The following is a 16,807-nucleotide window of genomic DNA, read 5'->3' as shown; positions in this document are numbered from 1 at the left end:
ACCCAATGCAAAATCTCTGACTGTAAATGTCACACTCATTTAAAACTCCCAATCCTATGCTTGTGTCCGCCACAAAATTAAACAAAATAATTCTGACTTTTTATCTCAGAATTCTGACTTTTTATCTCAGAATTGGGTGATATAAAGTCACAAATGTGAGTTATAAAGTCAGAGTTACAAGATATAAATTCGCAATTGCGTGCTATGAAATCAGAATTGTGAGATATAAAGTTTGTTTATTAAAAAGTCCGAATTGTGAGACTTTTTCTCACAATTGTGAGTTTGTATTAAATTCTTACTTTATAACTCACAATTTGAGACTTTAAATCTTGCAATTCTGGGAAAAATGTGTCAATTATCTTTTAAAATGTTTTATTCTGTGGCACAAACAAGCTTCCATACAATCCTGATGATTGTATGCAATGAATAGATTTCAAATATGAAATTGTGTCAACTAACAGGAAATGTAAACCACACATTAAGGCCCGTCACATAAATTCACAGGCCTGGGGTGAAATTTTGATGGTTCCAAAAATAGGAAGAAATAAACATGCTACTTTATAAGATTCTTTTTTTGTTTGTGTGAAAATATAAGGCAGCATTTCACGATAATGCCATCCCAGAATGTGACAATCTAGTAAAAAAAAAAAAAAAAAAAACTGGACAAAGATGGCAGATTGGTTGACACAGACTATAAATATACTTATATTTAATACTGAGAAGTATTTAAAAATATTTACAGTTAAAACATTTATTAATAAATATTTACTATTTTAAAGGGGTCATATTATGCTTTTTTAATTTTAGTTAGTGTGTAATGTGGACCCCAGGAAGATTAGCGACCACTCGTGGAAGCTAATGGAGTTCCAAATAAATAAATAAAATAAATACATAGTGTTGCTATTTGAGCTTAACAACAACAACAACAACAACAACAACAACAACAACAAAAAATCTGCAAGGTTCCAAACCTAAAATTCCACGCCAAAGGGAGATATTTTATTTTTCTACAACTAACTACTCATTAAGACTACAATGCATATTTTTATGGATCTTGTGAAGTCACAATGTTACTCATTTAAATAATCCACAACCATGGGATACACGAAAAAGGGACGAGGCCTGGTTGAGCTGAATTAGAGAAGATGAAAAGTGTTACTTTTTTAAATCCAAAAAAAGTTTGTCATAAGGCGAACAGACTTAGAGTGGTTAAAATGTACTTTAAACACTGTTCCTGAACATTATAACCCAAACGTTTGTCTGTGAGCTGCACATTTTATGGAGATCCGCTTCCAGAACAATGTAGGCTGCACACAAAAACTTCTCCTGAAATAGAGCAGTTCCTTTTTCTGGACAATCTGTTGTTTGTGGATCACAACTTGTAAGCATGCTGATTATTTGTAGTTGTGTTTTTTATGAACTGTTCCAATTATAAGTTTTATGTAGTTTCTATGATGTAAACAAAAGGGCAAAACTTTGCTTCTGCTGGACTGCTAAGTAACATTGATGATTGGAAATCTATAGTTTAGTGATCGATTACTGTTTGTATTACCATCATTTTCTAACAAATATGATTAAATGGTGGATTGCATCATATTCATAATGTATAAGAAAATGACAAAAACATACCACGCTGAGACATCCTGTGAAATCCGAGCTTGAAATCCGTTCTGCACAATCCTATTGTTTGTTGACAATTTCGGGGTCTAAAACGGGCTCTAATGGGTTTGAAATTTGAATCATTATTTACATCTGAGCTTAGCTGTTATGGAACAGGGTGTGACATTTCTTGAACATGTGCTAATCGGTTCCAATTCCAACAAACCGGGCCAGCCAAGCAATCACAGCACAAGAACATTTTGTATTTCGGAAGGAGGGGCTTTATCGAAACAGGAAATAAACAGCACACTCGAGCCAGACCGGAGAGAGGTGCTATAATAATGTGTATATATTTTGTGAGGTAAAATATGTGAAAAATAACTTTTTTTTCTTTTCTAATCAAGCATTAAAACATATTCTAGTACACCCCAAACACAAAATTACTTTAAAGGGGGGGGGGGGGGGGTGAAACACACCGTTTCAGTCAATCTAATGTCAATCTTGAGTACCTATAGAGTAGTATTGCATCCTTCATATCTCCGAAAAGTCTTTAGTTTTATTATATTTATAAAAGAAATATGGGCTGTACCGAGTCTTTCCGGAAAAAAACGAGCGCCTGGAGGCGTATCGTGTGGGCGGAGCTAAAGAATGACAAGCGCGCAAAGCGGTGACGTCCTCAAGCTAGAGAAACTCATGGCTATCGAGCTCAGCTAATACAGATAATGATCCAGAATCAGATCCGGAGGCTGAAATAAATTGAACAGGAGAAGCAACAACAGCAGGACGTTCGTCTCTGTGGTATGTACTGTATTTAGTGGCCTTTTAACATTTGTGTGTCTTTACTCGCAGTTTATGAGGATATGATTCGGTTTATGGACTATTGTATGCGACTTTAAATGCAAGCTTAGCAGTAGCAAGCAAAACGATTTTGCACGTCAGACTAGTGTAACGTTATACATGGAGTAACCGGAGTAACCGTTAGCGCATTTGAATGACGAAGCACGCGATCGTGTCGTTTACTGATGTTTACTCACGCGACGATAGCCAACAGCACAGACATTTGAAGCAGTTTTACTCACCGGCTGCTTCCAAAGCAGGACCGAACCTTTATCGCTGGGACCGCTCCATCAAAAACACACTTCTTTGGTCCTGAAAGCAGTGAACGGTGGAGATCCACTTTTGCAACGCGACTGAAGCGATGTTGTGAAGCTTCCCGTCATTTCTGTGTTCAAATCGGGTCAAATGCAGCGCTGCCTTGCCGGAATGCTGTGCGTTGAAGTCGCTCGACGTCACCCATAGGAATAAAGTGGAGCGCGGCGCCTGGATCGACTGGATCTGCAGTGTTTATGGGCGTGCATTTCCTCTTTCGCTCTAGTCACGCGCGCGCCCTACCGGGAGAAGAGCCCGTACGGCCCATACAAGGACCTTCTGATCTACTAACGTCAACCCGAGCCATACTCGAAAAAAACTCTGAAACTTGTGAGTATTTTTAACACAGAAATACTCCATCAAACGTTCAACATTAGTTTTTGATACTTTGTCTATGTTTAGGATGGGAATCCAATTCTTTAACAGTGTAAAAAGCTCAGTATGCATGAAACAGCATTTCACCCCCCCTTTAAGTATCACATTAACATCAGTCTACTGGTATTTGTTGATGTATGTGGCAAGTTGTGGTCTATAGACAGTAAGTAATACAAATCACCTATATGTAAATGTGAAATGTGAAGGACCGTATTGGAACAGGCCTCATTTCAGAAGGCATCTGTCTACGTAGACTGCAGCGATCAAACTAGGCTTTGAAACGTCAGTGAATAGTAGGCTATGTGCGGATGTTTATCTGATACCGTCCTGACATTTGAGTCCCAGTAATGATGGAGGAACTGAGATTTGGCTCTTTATTCAGCTCAGTGAGCCCCGCCAGATGAAACTGCCCCCATTAGTTTGGAGCATATAATCGCTCAGACTAATTCAATTAAAACTCTTTTTGAAGGAAAGCTCAAATTGCCCTATGATTGCGAGCCCACCGAGTCTTTAAATGATTCTGTCAGACTCAAATGTGCATGTACCAGTAAAGCTGTGATTTATGGCTGCCTGGCAGTGGATGTGATTTTCTTTCCTCTAAGCAGTTACAGTCAATGACGGCCGCCACGAACAGCCAGAGCAATTAAAGCTCCATTCCACTTTTGTTACTAGATGAGCATTTTGAATGACACAATGATGCTCTGATACTCACAGTGAATGGCTTCACGTGCATGTGTCATTTCTTGTCAGGCTCCTTTTCCTCTCCTTTTCAAGAAGTGTTGATTTGCGTGGTTCTAGCGCTTTCCATCCAGATATCTGCAGGCCTGTTGTTTTGAGTGGTAGTCTCAGTCTCAGACTCCACGCCTACAGACCGTTGGCTGAAGGTCTGATGCATATGGCTCACTTTTCTGGAAACCCTTCAGACATTTCGAAGTCGTCATCTGATTGGTTGAATTCTACAGGATATCCGCGAGAGTGTTTTGTGTTCTTCAACCGTATGCCTGGAAACAAATGCCATGAAGTCAAACTTCCAACATGGAAGAAGAACGTGAAGTTCACGGCTCCATTGTTGCAGTAAACTTGCACAACGTTCTTGAATGAATTTATAGATGCACGCTGGTCTGTTAAAGACATTGACTTTACATTTTACATTTATGCCCCTAAACGTGATGTGGAACAAAACAAACTGTGATTGGTCGCGTTACATGTCAGTCAAACGTCCTCTTGTGCGGTCCTTGACCAATGAAAGCTGTGATAGAGTGCAGAGTGGTGTCGTATAGTGGGTGCCCATATAACTAATATATGTTCTAAGAACATTTTGCTAATGTTCCCATTAAGTATTTTTGAATGTTCAAAATGCAGTTTAAAAAATAAAAATAAAAATAAAGTCTGTAACGCTACTTTTGAATGTTCTCTGAATATTCTGAAACAAGAATGTAAAATAATAATAATAAGAAAAAAATCAATTTAAGGAAAAGATTAAAACAACATTAAAATACAATGTATTTCCTGAAGTAATGTGGTTCTCAACCTTTTTTGCCCCCAAGGCATTAGGAAATATTCCAGGGCCCCCGCACAACACTTTTTAACAGCAGAAAAATATAAAAGTGATTCAAAACATCTTTTGCCATGATTTTAAATTCCCATAGCAAATATGAGTGTGGAGTAACATATCTAAAATCTAAGGAGGAGAATGGGGTGGTGGTGGGATGCAACAAGACAGTTTGGATACTGAGAGCTGTCAGATACAGTTTAAATGATATGGAAGGAGGAATACAATTGGATGAGAGGATGAGAGAAAGATAAGACATGGCGATTGACTGTAGTCTTTGAGTTAATTCTTAGTATTATTTAGATCTTAGTGTATTTTGTGATATATGCAATATTTATAAAAATTGTATTAGCTATTTTTCCCCATTGAAAATAATAATTTAAAAAAATATATTATTATTTTTTATTTTTTATACTTAGACATTCTCAAAGACTACTTTTTTGTCAAGGTTTAGATTTTTTTAATTTTATATGTTGATTTGAATGTCAGTTTTTGCATTAATTTAACTACATTCAAACCTGAGCACAGAGGAGAACATTTTGAACTTATAACATCAAAATTCAATAAAAATGTAACAAAAAAGAACAGGTACACTGTAAAAAATTATTGTTGGTTTTTTTTGGTTTAACTTAAAAAAGTAAGTAACCTGGTTGCCTTAAAATTTTGAGTTTATTGAAATTAAAAAATTGAGTTGATAAAATGAAGGACATTTGTTTAATAAACACAAAATCAAAATATTATTGTATCTAAACCACATAAAAAATGTGATAAATCATGACAATAGCTCTATTGGCATGTTTCACTGCGTCATCAGAAATAAAACACACACAATGACCCAATATGCTTACAAAATCTTTTAATAATATTTTAATAAAGGTTGTCGAATCTCAAAAAATGTTCATTGTATTAACTCAAAAATTTAATTTCAATGAAATCAAAATTTTAAGGCAACCAGGCAACTTTTTTTCTAAATAATTTTTTACAGTGTATGTTTTATCACAGCATAATAGATCTGATTTATGGGGGTGCTTGTGTCTATTTTGCTCTCTTGATATTTTAGAGTGTCACCCCTACATTGCTATGCACTTTTTTCTGGTTCATGGCTGATTTGAGTTTTTTGTGATTTTTGTATTTTTGCCTATTTCCCATTAATTTCCTATGTTGGTCATTTTTGACCGTGAAGGAGACAAGTGTGACTATTTTTTCATGAGCCTTTAACATAACTGAAACATCTCCATGATTTTTGTGTGTGTTCACATGCAACAAAAGTCACCAAGTGTCATCCCATTCCGATGAACCAAAAAAAATTACATTTAAAAATGTAAAATGTTTCGGTCATTTTTGACCGAAGAGGACCAGAGGGTTAAAGATAGGTGCTATATAGCACTTAAAGTGGTTCCCTTATATGATTACAAGCCACTGAACCACTTTTACTATTACTATTTAGGACCATTTTTATTTAGAGTGTACAGTGACAAAATTCCATAGGAAGTAAATACAGGTCAATTTGACCCAAAACATTGACCCAAACATGGGTTGAAGTAACCCAGAATTGTTTAGAGCATAACTTGGTCAAACTGCATACACCATTTGACCAAGAAATATAAAAATTACATCAGAGAGGGTCAGAAACATGAACTCACAGCATGCTGGGTCAATTAGACCCCATTTATGTATTCTAGGGTTATAATAGCTATGCTAACGTTTTGAGAATTTATTAAAAACTGTAACTTTATATAAACACTTTATTAACACTATTGTTTGTTCATAACTTTGAGAGAACCTTGCCAGAACATTGGGGAAGTTGGTAGCTGTTAGCTGGGTGGTGCATAATGAACAATCATCCTTCAAGGAAAACCAATCAAAATGCTTCTTAGGTTGTAATTATCTATCTTATTTCCCAGCCTTGATGTATTTTCTGTGAATGTGGGACACATCTGATTCATTAGCCGCTACGGGGAAATAAATGGAAGTATGGCAATGTGTAAATGTTAAAACTATTGGCACTTCAAACCACCAGTGTGTTTATGATTATGATAATAAACTAAAATAATATGAAAACAAACACCAGTTTGAAATATCAAGCCTTGCGCATCCAAGTTACAAATAGCCACACCTGCTCTTATTTTAAGAACAATGTGGATACAGTCAAACAATGCCGATTTTTTCACATCAGATTGTTGCATCCATATCATGAATGGAGAGCCTATAATGGATCTTTACAGGTCAACCTTAACGGAGAGGAAACTCAATATTCTTAAATTTACATAACTAAAATCTAACATTTATAATGAATCTAATAGTTTTATTGGAATTTAATGAAAATTCCTGATGTACACAGGAGTCCCTGTGTTCAAAAATCAGACACATGCATGTGTTCACTAGACCTTGTGGTGGTGTAAATGCGGCCTAAATAAAGAGGTACTTTTAATTTGACATGTCTTGACAGGAACAGATGTCATCATTAAAGACGGCTGGTCATTGTTTCCCTGGAACATAAACTGGGAGGACTGGGAGAGTGATGAACGACAGCTGTGTAGAGTCTGTATCTTCTCTTGCAGAATGAGCGCTGGCTCTCCAAACACATTTCTTCAGGTGTCTTCAAGCTGGATTAAATGAACGGTGAAGATTTTTGTTATTCATTTTCACACGTTCTGATTTAGTTCATCACAAAGTGCCAAACAAACACTTGGAATTTGATGTTTACAGCTGCCTTCTGCATGGGAAAATAACTAAATAGTGTAGTGGTTGTTTTTAGGAGGCTCATGTTTCACCCCCAAATAAAAATAGGTGTGTGCGCGTGCGCGTGTGGGCCTGGTAAACTGGTAATACATTATTTTTTTTATTTTTTTATTAAATTAGAAATGCAGAAAGTTTTCTGTGATGGGTTTAGGTGTGTGTGTGTGTGTGTGTGTGTGTGTGTGTGTGTGTGTGTGTGTGTGTGTGTGTGTGCATCTCATTAGAACCATTTGGATTTTTGGACATAATTTTCTTGACATACAATCACACTTTCCTTGCAATCTCATTATTGTAATTCAGTAACCACAATGGCCATATTTTTGGACAATAAAATGATTTTCAATGTTGTTTGACACCACAATGAAGACTACCATATTCAATTATAAAATAATATATTTTTATATTACAGTAAAAAAATATTTTTGAATGACCAAAATGATGAATGAAAATTGTTTTATTGACAATTAATAATGAATATGACTATTATAATGAATCATGAAAAGTTACAATGCAAGACAAAATGTTATTGATTTAGTGCAAGAATAGACACCATTTATTATGTGTCTTTATTGTTCTTATAGTTAGTTTTGTGAGTTTCGCCCATTTGCTGATATTTCACAGCCTTTACCAGCTCATCTTATCTCCCTTCCACCATATTTCTCTTCTGGCTCTCTGTTTCTCTCTTTCAAGCGTCTCTCCTCTGCCCGAGGACTCCCGCTGACAGACAGATTCTTGAATGGCTGATGGTCAGAATAAAGAGACACAGATGTGGACAATTATCTTCCCGCTCACTCATGCGCGCCGCACGCGTCTCTCACCCGGCTCTCTGCGGGTCTCCGAGGACAGGGGCTGCTGATGAAGCCGTGGGATCGGCCCCTGGAAATCATCACACCTGCGTGGAGGTAATAAGATGGCGGTTGCTGAGAGTCGGTTTGATTACTGAGCTCGGAGACGTGGAGTGTGATTGGCATTGGAATGTAGACAGTGTGATTAGGGGGGACGGATCTTGGCTGCTATTTCTCATGGTGCAAAGGTGTCGAGCGTGTGTAGATGTTGAAAATATGTCGAAGCATCAGTTCTGGCTGAGTCAGTCGTTTATGGCACAGCTTGGCGTGTGCCATCTGTATGTCTTAGTGACAAGTTTTGATCAAAAACCTCCAAAAACAGATGGAATGACATCATCTTCACAGAATAAACCATTTTAAATAAGCCATCGAAAATACTTTTTTATGTTCAGTATTCAATTAACAGTCTAAATAATATAGCCCACACTGTCAAACGATTAATCGCGTTAAATCGCTTCCAAAATAAAAGTTTTTTGTTTACATAATACTGTGTGTGTGTGTAGGCTACTGTGTATAACTATTACACACACACACACACACACACACACACACACATACACACACACACACACACACACACACACACGTATATATAAATATAACATTTTCTTAAATGTATACAATATGAATTATATAAATCGTGTTAGTGAGGCCAGCAGGGTTCCTGTGTGGGTCCTGTGTCCTGTGTGGGTCCTAACACCCCAGTATAGTGATAGGGACACTATACTGCCAAAAGAGCACCGTCTTTCGGATGAGACGTTAAACCGAGGTCCTGACTCCCTGTGGTCGTTAAAAATCCCAGGATGTCCTTCGGAAAAAGAGTAGAGGTGTAACCCCGGCATCCTGGCCAAATTTGCCCATTGGCCTCTGTCCATCATGGCCTCCTAATAATCCCCATATACAGATTGGCTTCATCACTAGGGGCGTGTCTCAATCAGCTTCCTAGTCCACTAGTCAGGCCACTGATTAGGACATAAGGCAATGGGCTGACTCCCTTATCAGTGCCCTTAGTACTGAAGTAGGAAGACGCGCCCTAGGTCTCCTCTCCACCAATCAGCTGGTGTGTGGTGGGCGTTCTGGCGCAATATGGCTGCCGTCGCATCATCCAGGTGGATGCTGCACATTGGTGGTGGTTGAGGAGATTCCCCCCTTCAATGTAAAGCGCTTTGAGTGCCTTGAAAAGCGCTATATAAATCGAACACATTATTATTATTATTATAAATATGTATATGCTAATATTTAAAAAATGTATGTGTATGTATTCAAATATACATAATTATACACAGTTCACACATTATGTAAATAAACTTATTTTGGATGCGATTTATACTATAGCTAATAAACTGATAATGTGAGAAATGTTGAAGATGTCTGAAAAAACCTTTATATATATATATATACATATATATATATATATATATATATATATATATATATATATACATACATATATACACACACATATATGGGCTGTCAAAATTAACGCATTTTTGAAAGAGAGTATGTATGTGTGTGTGTATGAATGCTCTCCGCATATAGTATAAGTTCATAAAATACTTTCACTTGAAACCCCACCAATACTTGGGTAGAAACCTGACAACAATTTATATTTTAAAGAAAACCGTCAGACCTACTTAGCTTTTGCATTATATAATAAAATGTAATTTTTAAGCATCATTACTCCAGTTGTGCGTAAAGCACAATTCAAAAGTTTAAAGTAAGACATTTATAAAAGTCAATTTCAAACAAACTGTGTTCTTTTGCATTTTCTATTCAAAGAATCCTTACAAAATGTGTCACGGTTTCCACAAAGATACTAAGCAACTGTTTTTTAACATTGATTATACTTTACTTTGTCTTGCTTGGCAAATCCTTCTTGCTTGTTTTCAGTATAAACATCATTATTGTTGTTAGATTTATGCAGAGGCTTTTCTTTGACATCATCCTCAAACTTCCTGGCATAAGTACAGACTTTAATACAGCACTTCTGAAAACTGTGAACGCTGTCGGTGACATCATTTGGCCGTGCTCTCTTTCCCAAATATTCTTTCAGCAATGTTTTCAATAACAGCATCATTTCATCATAAATTTTTAGAGAATCCTTTTAAACACTTGAATATCATCCACTTAAAAGTAATTTTAGGGTCCAAACTCACACAAACAAAGGCGTTTAATTATCTAGCCGGGACATTAATTGAATTAGACTGATGGAAAAGTGACACGTGAAATAAGGTCGCGCAAACCAATTTGTTTAGAGTTTTAAAAGTTTTCATATACGTGACTTTATATCTCAATATGTAACTAACAAAAGAGTGGCAATGATGCAAATGAACCGAACTTAATGAGAGCAATGTAGAGGGTGCACGCGTTTTGCAATCTTTCAATTTATCAGCGGGGGATTTACATGGTGGTTCTTTATGGTTCGCAGAGATAAGGAAGCATTGCATTTTGGGATGTGAGCACGCCAAACCGGATCTTTGAAGCAACAGAGAACCTTTCTGCGGATCCAGAGATAGTAGGCTCCGCTGGCGCGTGCGTGTCCGTGTGTGCGGGGAGGGGGGTCTCGGTGCACTCTAAACCTTTCAAAGGCTTGATAAAGCAGAATGATTTAACAGCAGCAACCGCGGCCCCTGCGACCACCGGCGTGTCAACATTGATTGCAGTTATGCTGATTTGATGTGTGGAATTCAAATGCATGTCCTCTTAACAGTCTGTCCACAAACTGTTTGAGTCAAAGCAATGAAGGCCACTGTTTAGAGGTTATTTCCACACTAGGACCACCTGCCGACAGATACAAGCATGACATTTAAAATAAAAGTTGTGTGTCTGAGCGCCCACGTGCGTTTCTTGTATCTTTTATATCAAAGCACAAGTATAGAAACATGCTCCTGCCTCAGCAAATAAATCAGCTGGTAAACTAAAGTCTGATATGTAAAGTTGCAATTGTGAGAAATACAGTTACAATTGTGAGAGAGTCACAATTGTATGTAAAAAATACTATTATGAGAAAATGGTTACAATTATGAGAAATAAAAAGTCAGTTGTTAGATAAGTCACAATTGTGCATTTGTGAGAAATGCTTTTTGGAATTGTAAAATGTACAGTAAGAATTATTTAAAAAATACTATTATGAGAAATAGTTGCAATTATGGTAAAAATAAGTTATGAGAACCATAATCGCAACTCTAATGCATAAAGTCAGGTGTAAGAGTTGCATTTGTGAGATATAAAGTCACATTTTAAAGGTCCCGTTCTTCGCGATTCCATCTTTCAAACTTTAGTTGCTGTTAGAGCATGGTAAATGGTAAATGGACTGCATTTATATAGCGCTTTTAACAGACCCTATGGCCATCCAAAGCGCTTTACATTTTGCCTCACATTCACCCATTCATACACCGACAGCGATGTCAGCCATGTAAGGCGCCATCCAGCTCGTCGGGAGCAGTTGGGGTTAGGTGTCTTGCTCATGGACACTTCGACACTTGGTCAGGTGGAACCGGGGATCAAACCTGCTTGTAGACAACCTACATGAACCACTGAGCCACTGCCGCCCACGATAATACCTGTAAATAAATAATACCTGTAAAATTATAAAGCTCAAAGTTCAATGCCAAGCGAGATATTTTATTTAACAGAAGTTCCCTTTCAAAGCCTACAGTGAACTGCCGGTTTGGACTACAGCAGGAAGTGCAGGGATGTAATGACGTCACTAGAACAGTTTGTTGACTAACCCTCCGCCCACAAGAACACGCAAAAAAAGGGGCGTGGTCTTCTTGCTCTCCCGCTGGCCCAATCAGAACTCGTTACGTATTTCTGAAGAAGGGACTTCATAGAACAAGGAAATCATCAGGCCGTTTTTAGGACAGAGGAAACAGCGCTGTACAGATAAGTCAATTGTATGAAAAATACAGTTTTTTTTTTTTAAACGCGAAACATGAACTCATGTTATATTGCACACTGTAAACATAATCAAAGCTTCGAAAACACGCGAAGAACGGGACCTTTAAAGTTTAAAATCCCAATCGAAAGATGTAAAATTGCAAATGCAGCGCTGCCTTCCCGGAATGCTGTGCTGAAGCGTTGAAGTCGCCTTAATGTCAAAGTGGAGGAATGAAGTGGAGCGCGGCGCGGACTATAACCGACATTAGTGTTCACGGACGACTGGATCTGCAGCTGAGAGACTGTTTACAGCGTGCATTTCCTCTCTCGCGCTAGTGACGCGCGCGCGCACCCTACCGGGAGAAGAGCCCGTACGGCCCATACAAGGACCTTCCGATCTTTTAACGTCAAGTCGACCCATACTCGAAAAAAACTCTCCGAAACTTGTGAGAAACCGGAAGGAGTATTTTTGACACAGAAATACTCTATCAAACGTCCAACATTAGTTTTTGAAACTTTGACTATGTTTAGGCTGGAAATCCAAGTCTTTAACAGTGTAAAAAGCTCAGTATGCATGAAACAGCATTTCACCCCCCCTTTAACTGTCAGGTAAATGTATAGCCCCGTTTCCACCAAAATTACCCGGAACAATTTGTACCAGGAACTTTTTTACAGGAACTTTTCTCCCCCCCAGACCTGCAGCTGTCTGCGTTTCGACCGCGATAAAGTTCCGAAAAGATTAGGCAAATTAGTCCGGTGATGTAGGACTGCACGCGACTGCTCCTCCAAATCAGTGAAGGACATGTAATCATTTTTAAGTGTACCGATTGAAAGGACTGTTTACATGAGACGTTATCTAAACCGATCTGGTGTTTACATGTGATGACTTTCAATAGCAATCATTTTGTCACATGCAGTTTGTCTACCGCATTAAAAATGTCGCCGCTGTTTTCTCCAGCAGCTGAATGTGTTTACTGAGGCCATAGCAACTCTTAACGGCCACCAGGACTAATACAGTATTATTTTTATCTATTTGTTGTAAAGTGTAATAATCATCCCAGAGAAAAAAATCTTCTGTCAGGCGCAGTTAAAGTAAAAACTGCCCGGGGCAATATACGTTGTGTCATTACTCCAACATTATCTTCATAACTCACGAAATAAAAAGTTTACCCCTCAGAAAAATTTACTTTCCTCTCTTGTCAAAATGAGCGCGGCGCGCGCTGTCACGTCATGTAAGGACACACACTTAAAAGTAATCGGTCAGGTCGTTTACATGGTGAAAAAAAATGAATAACGAGTATGGAAGAGATTCAAGCTGTGCTGCTTTTGCTAGTTATGTATAGGTTTACTAAAGAGGTAATTAACAACGACAGAAAAGAGCACTAATATGCAGATTCAGCAGTATGCAGCATATTCAGAAAGCTTGTAAAGATAGCTGATAATAATATAAATTGTCATTTTAAATCTATTACGGACATTAATCGTGAGATGGCTGAGACGCCACCAGACAGAGAGCAAGACTGATATTTATTGAACGCAGACCGAACCTCGCAAAAGACTTTTAAAAATGCCTGTTGAAATAAAATGCTGCCTGAGCTCAACCAATCAGCATGTTCAGCGCCCAAGTCCCGCCCTCGAAAGTTCCTGAACTTTGAAAAAGTACTACTTCGCGAGCAGGGCCGTTTGGAGGGGGAAATATTTACCCGGAACTTCATTTATACCCTGGTTCCTGCGGTCTAAACACACGAAGTACCACCCAAAGTTCCTAGTTCCTGGGTAAAGTTCCTGTGGTGGAAACGGGGCTTAAAATGCCAATTACATAATCAATTCAAAGGTAGCCTAATCTATATAACATCAAATAATCTGAAGTAAAAAATTAAATATATACCTGAAAATTACATAATGCTGGCTAACTTGAAACGTCCAGCATTATGGGCTGACCTGACTACAGAATCGAGCCCTCAGCTCTTTGCAACATTTCTTTAAAAACCCAGACCAGATGCACAAACACTTTCAAATGGAAACACGAGTTCACAATAAGAATTTGCATTAATCAAGTAATGCAATAGACTTGTAAGGATGAGAGGCCAAATGGCTAAAAGCCACACCCATCATACACAAAGATATCTTTAAAAACTCTTAAAACATTTATGATGTTCTAGTTTACTTCTGTGGAGTTAAGATATTTGTACCAGTCGCACTGAGACATTTCAAATCATATCAAAGGCCTAAACGCCTTCTGAGAGTCTTTTGAGATGTAGCCTATTTAATTCCGATCACTAAACAAACCAATTCAGAAGGTGGTTTAAAAGCATTTCAGGTGAAACCGGACACATGTAAACGTATCTGGTTGTTTAAACCACAAGTGTAAATTTTACTCCTGGCAAACGGTTAAGAAATAAACGTGTGAGAGAGTTATGGGCTATATGTTGTAGATAGCTATATGAGGGTGCTACTGCAACATGCATCGCTGCAAATGAGTAAAGCAAGCCAACACAAATGGCCATAAATGAAACTTTAAATAAGTATTAGATGCTCCAAAACACAATCATCTTCAATAAAAATGAATGAGACTAAATGATCTTACCAGTGCTTAGGTCGCTCTCTCATATTGCGGTGTTTGAATTTAAAATGAGCTGCTGAATAAAATGCATCTCGAATCTTTTGCTTTCATTGATGTGGACTCCGCAGTAAATACTCATTTAGCGGGAATTCAAGATCGGATTTATATTCATTTTGTGGAGGTATGAGGTATAAGACTACCTGTATGTTCTTTTTTTGTGTTGTTTTTTGTTTAGATTGTTTAGCTCATTTTGTTTGCGAGAGCCGCGAGCAGCATCAGCCTGCCTCAGCTCGTCAAAAATGCCTTTTACTGTGGTGGTAATAGTCGGCTGAATTAACTAACATTGTGATGCTTGGAGTGTTCTATATCTAATATGGATTTTATTATAGGCAAGACAAGTCAAGAGTTGATTTGAGAGGCTAAATTGATTGAACATGCGGTTAACTCACTAGCGGCTGCTAGTCGTTTGGTAAAAATTAACTTTAATTTAACAAACAAAAAAATGCCTTAAAGATTTTTCTACATTAACTTAAAGAAACTAAATGAAATATCACTACATTGACATTAAAAACTGAACTATTTTAATGGCTATAACAATGGGCTCCAGTTGATATGCTGTCGGGCACGGGCCGGGCTAGGGCCTTAGCGTCTCGGACCAGGCTAGGGCCTAGATTTAAGCCCTGTGCAGGGCTCTAATGAGAGAGAGGCAACCTTATTCAGCTTCTCAAATAATCCAGCATTAAGAAAACGGTGGATGAAATTGAATCAAGTGTCTGTTTTTTGTTGCTATGTAAGTGCATATAATGTCAACAACACGAACGTATAGTGAATCGGAAGTTATTCAGGGATAATGCCATGATGTGTGTGTGTGTGTGTGCGCTTGTGACTCTGTAGCTCTACCCACTGCAGGCCTCCATGAGTTCGGCTATTTTTTTTAAAGAATCGGTACAGCATGTCTTTCATAAGTATGATAAAACTAAAGACTCTTCAGAGATATGATGGATGCAATACTACGCTAGGTACTCAAGATTGACATAAACTGTGTGTTATGTACCCTTTATGACATACTGGGAGAAATTAAGTGACATTGTGACACACAAAATCGCAAAAAGTCATGGTTTATTTGGTCATAACCTCATTACCCTTTATGTTTTTTGTTTACCCAGAGACGATGGCATCCATGCATGTGCCCAGTATGATGATATTGATAATGCACTAAATTTCATCATAAAATCTTAAAAGATTAGATTTTGCAATGAAGTTGCATGCGGCGCAGTTTGGTGTGAGGTTTGCTAATGAAGTCTAGCAGGGTAAGGAGAGCCTCCCCAGTGCCAAACACAGTTCATGAGCGAGAACTTCAGTGCAGAATATGGCCATTCACTGCAGAGCGCTCCGTATAAACTGACACCGCAGCTTTCTTTGCATTTTACATGAGGGCTGTTGCCTGTCGAGGCCTTTCTCTCTCACTCGCTCTCTTTCCTAAGCTGTTCCATGACTACACTTCTCAGACAACAAAACTGAAAGAGGAAAGAAATGAAAGAACTGCGTCATTGTCTGATCAAATCAACCTTGCATCATGTACCTTTCAAACAGTACCCAGAATTCATGATGATCTCAGAAAAAAAGATCTGGCTTATGCTGTGGAGTGCCTTTTCTGGTTGCGCTCTATTTGTTTTTCTAAAGCACTAAACATTATTTATGCTTTAATAATACAAGCCACATTAAAAATGAAAATACGTCATTAGCCGCGGATGTTCAAGAAATCATTTTCCGCACTATTAGGCTATTTATCCATGCTAGAGCTAATGATAAGCAAATAACCAGAGAGCGTTATGAAGAGCGGACCCTCCAGCGGTCATCATTACAGACACGTCTTCTTTTTTTCTGCATCTGATCTCAGGTCAGCTCCTGACAGTGGCATTACTCACATCTCATTTCCTCAGCGTCTGCGCTCACCTGCTCCTGGGTCAGCAGATCCTGCTGGTGTTAGTAACGTTTCATTTACCCCATGTGGCCTGACCTGATCTCGGGTCATCCACAGGTAGATATCTTCACGTCTCGTTTTCCTTTGGCTCTGATCTCTGGTCAGTGACTCTGCAGGATTTG

Source organism: Pseudorasbora parva, chromosome 6 (genome assembly GCF_024679245.1).
Source record: "Pseudorasbora parva isolate DD20220531a chromosome 6, ASM2467924v1, whole genome shotgun sequence".
In the NCBI taxonomy this organism is placed as follows: domain Eukaryota; kingdom Metazoa; phylum Chordata; class Actinopteri; order Cypriniformes; family Gobionidae; genus Pseudorasbora; species Pseudorasbora parva.
The sequence above is the reverse complement of the archived record's forward strand: the minus strand, read 5'-3'. Positions refer to the sequence as shown.